Below are 3,688 nucleotides of genomic sequence, written 5' to 3' on the forward strand. Positions count from 1 at the left end.
GGCTGTCCGCGGCCGGACTTGGTCCCTGGCTGCCGAAGGCCCCCTTGGTAGACCCGCTGTCCGCGGCCGGAGTCGTTTCCTGGGGTAGACCTGGTGTCCGCGGCCGGACTTAGTCCCTGGCTGCCGACTGCCCCGGGGTAGACCAGCTGTCCGCGGCCGGCCTCGTTTCTTGGGGTAGACCTTCTGTCCTCAGGCGGCCTTGGTCCCTGGCTGCCGAAGGCCGCGGGGTAGACCTGCTGTCCGCGGCCGGCGTCGTTTCCAAAGGGTAGACCTTCTGTCCGCGGCCGGACTTGGTCCCTGGCTGCCGACTGCCCCGGGGTAGACCAGCTGTCCGCGGCCGGACTTGATCCCTGGCTGCCGACGGCCCCGGGGTAGACCTGCTGTCCGCGGTCGGACTTGGTCCCTGGCTGCCGGCCCTTAGGGGTAGACCGGCTGTCCGCGGCCGGACTTGGTCCCTGGCTGCCGAAGGCCCCCGGGGTAGACCTGCTGTCCGCGACCGGACTTGGTCCCTGGCTGCCGACTGCCCCGGGGTAGACCAGCTGTCCGCGGCCGGCCTCGTTTCTTGGGGTAGACCTTCTGTCCGCGGACGGACTTGGTCCCTGGCTGCCGACTGCCCCGGGGTAGACCTGCTGTCCGCGACCGGACTTGGTCCCTGGCTGCCGAAGGCCCCCTTGGTAGACCCGCTGTCCGCGGCCGGAGTCGTTTCCTGGGGTAGACCTGGTGTCCGCGGCCGGACTTAGTCCCTGGCTGCCGACTGCCCCGGGGTAGACCTTCTGTCCGCGGCCGGCCTCGTTTCTTGGGGTAGACCTTCTGTCCGCGGACGGCCTTGGTCCCTGGCTGCCGAAGGCCGCGGGGTAGACCTGCTGTCCGCGGCCGGCGTCGTTTCCAAAGGGTAGACCTTCTGTCCGCGGCCGGACTTAGTTCCTGGGGTAGACCAGCTGTCCGCGGCCGGAGTTGTTTCCTGGGGTAGACCTGTTGTCGGCGGCAGCACCTGCTCCGTGGCTGCAAATCCCCTGGGTAGACCTGTGTTCCGCCGCCGGCCTTTGGACCTGCCGCTCGGCTCCTGCCCAGACCGGCTGTCCCGGGCCCGAGTCGGGACCCGATGCTCAGATCCCGGGCGGACCCGTGTTCCCCGGCCGACCTTACCCTGGCTAGACCCGTTGGCGTCCGCGGCCGGCCTTCGGACCTGGCTCGCCCGAGCCCTGGGTGGACCGGCTCTCCTGGGCCGCCCGGCCGAGGCCCTGGCCGCCTCGGCGCCTGTCAGCCTGCTCCTCGCCCTGCCGCCGCTGCCGCTGCGCCGACCGCGTCGACGGGAGAAGAGCCGCGGGCGGGAAAAGTTTGAAAGCGGCGCCAGGGAGGCTGAGGGTGGAGGGCGGGGCGCCCCCAGCCGTCGCCGGGCGGGGGCGGGAGACGGCTGAAGGTGGGGGCGGGAGACGGCTGAAGGGGGCGCCGAGGAAGCCGAGGGTGGAGGGCGGGGTGCCCCTCCTCGGCCGCTGATGGGCGGCAGCCGCACACAGGGCAGGGGCAGGAGCGGGCTCGGGGCGGGGAGAGAGGGCATGCGACTCTAAGGGTGCCTGCGCACCCGCCTGCCTGCCTGCCTGCCTGCCTTCCTGCCTGCCTCTGTGTGTGTGTGTGTGTGTGTGGGCGTGAGGGGGTGTGTGCGTGTGGCAGCACGAGAGGGCGGCATCGGGGCGTGAGCGTGGGGGAAAGGGGGGGCGGGGGGAGGGGCCGTGTGTGTCACCGTGTCCATCTCCGCGAACGCGGGCTTCGTGCCGGCGCCTTCGTGCCGGCCCCGGGCGCCTCGGCCTCGAGCCCCCACGGCCCCCTGGACCCGCGCCGAGGGCCGAAGACCTCTGCGGACCGTGAAAGAACCGGCCGGAAAGCGGCCGCCCGCTTGCCCGCCGCCCCGCCACGGCCTCGGTCGGGGGGGAGGGAGCGTGGAGGGGGGGCGGGGTTCGGGGCCGGGGGCGGGGCGGGGCGGGGCGGGGCGCGGACTGGGGCGGGACGAGGCGGGGCGGGGTGCCGGCGGCGTGGTGCCAGGTTCGGCCCGCACGTCCCTGCTGCCCCTTCCCAGCTGTTTCCCCATAGGTTGTGGTGGGGGGGCGGGGCCGCGTAGAATCCCGGGGGGGGGGGGGGGGGGGGGGGAGGGGGCGGGCGGGCCACGACCTTTTGGCGGCACGGCGTGTCAGTGGGCCGAGGGCCGGGCGGGGCGCAGCCGGCCGGGAGGGCTCTGGGCGGGAAAGGAAATGAATTCCAGTTTGCCGAGAGTATTGTTCCCCAGAAAAGCTTCTTGTCCCGAGCCAGAGGGAGAGCCGTTCTTCCAGCACATGTAAAAAATGAGAAAATAATAAAAAAGAAAGGGGGGAGGGGGGAGAGAGGAGTCGGTCGAAAATAGGTGTTGGTCGCGAGAGAGAGCGGCCTCGTCGGGAGGCCAGGTCTAGCCCGCTCGGGGGCCAGGCGCGGCCGCCGGCCGCCGCCGGAGAGCCCGGCGGGGCGCCGCGGCGGCGACGCGGAGAACAGGTCTAGCCCCGCTCCCGGGGCGGCCCCGGGACGCCGTCTCTACCCGGCTCCGGGGCGGAGAGGCCGGCGGCGGAGAGGTCGCGGCGCCGCGGCGGCGACGCGGAGAACGGGTCTAGCCCCGCTCCCGGGGCGGCCCCGGCCGGCCGGGCCTACCCGGCTCCGGGGCGGTGAGGCCGGCGGCGGGGAGGCCGGCGGGGCGGCCACGGTGGCGACGCGGAGAACAGGTCTAGCCCCGCTCCCGGGGCGGCCCCGGCCGGCCGGGCCTACCCGGCTCCGGGGCGGAGAGGCCGGCGGCGGAGAGGCGGCGGCGGCGGCGGCGGCGGGCGGCGACGCGGAGAACAGGTCTAGCCCCGCTCCCGGAGCGGCCCCGGCAGGCCAGGCCGAGCCGGCTCCGGGGCGGAGAGGCCGGCGGCGGAGAGCCGGCGGCGGGCGGCGGCGACGCGGAGAACAGGTCTAGCCCCGCTCCCGGGGCGGCCCCGGCCGGCCGGGCCTACCCGGCTCCGGGGCGGTGAGGCCGGCGGCGGAGAGCCGGCGGCGGGCGGCGGCGACGCGGAGAACAGGTCTAGCCCCGCTCCCGGGGCGGCCCCGGCCGGCCGGGCCTACCCGGCTCCGGGGCGGAGAGGCCGGCGGCGGAGAGGCGGCGGCGGCGGCGGGCGGCGACGCGGGGAACAGGTCTACCCCGCTCCGGGGGTGGCCACGGCAGGCCTGGCCGAGCCGGCCCCGGGGCGGAGAGGCCGGCGGCAGCGGGCGGCGACGCGGAGAACAGGTCTACCCCGCTCCGGGGGCGGCCCCGGCAGGCCTGGCCGAGCCGGCTCCGGGGCGGAGAGGCCGGCGGCAGCGGGCGGCGACGCGGAGAACAGGTCTACCCCGCTTCGGGGGTGGCCCCGGAAGGCCAGGCCGAGCCGGCCCCGGGGCGGGGAGGCCGGCGGCAGCGGGCGGCGACGCGGAGAACAGGTCTACCCCGCTTCGGGGGCGGTCCCGGAAGGCCAGGCCGAGCCGGCTCCGGGGTGGAGAGGCCGGCGGCGGAGAGGTGGCGGCGGCGGCGGCGGGCGGCGACGCGGAGAACAGGTCTAGCCCCGCTTCCGGGGCGGCCCCGGCCGGCCAGGTCTTACCCGGCTCCGGGGCGGGGAGGCCGCCGGCGGAGAGGCCGGCGGGGCGGCCGCGGCGG

This window comes from Chamaea fasciata, unplaced genomic scaffold (assembly GCF_029207755.1).
Source record: "Chamaea fasciata isolate MVZ Bird 193981 ecotype frontalis unplaced genomic scaffold, bChaFas1.0.hap1 SCAF_75, whole genome shotgun sequence".
In the NCBI taxonomy this organism is placed as follows: domain Eukaryota; kingdom Metazoa; phylum Chordata; class Aves; order Passeriformes; family Sylviidae; genus Chamaea; species Chamaea fasciata.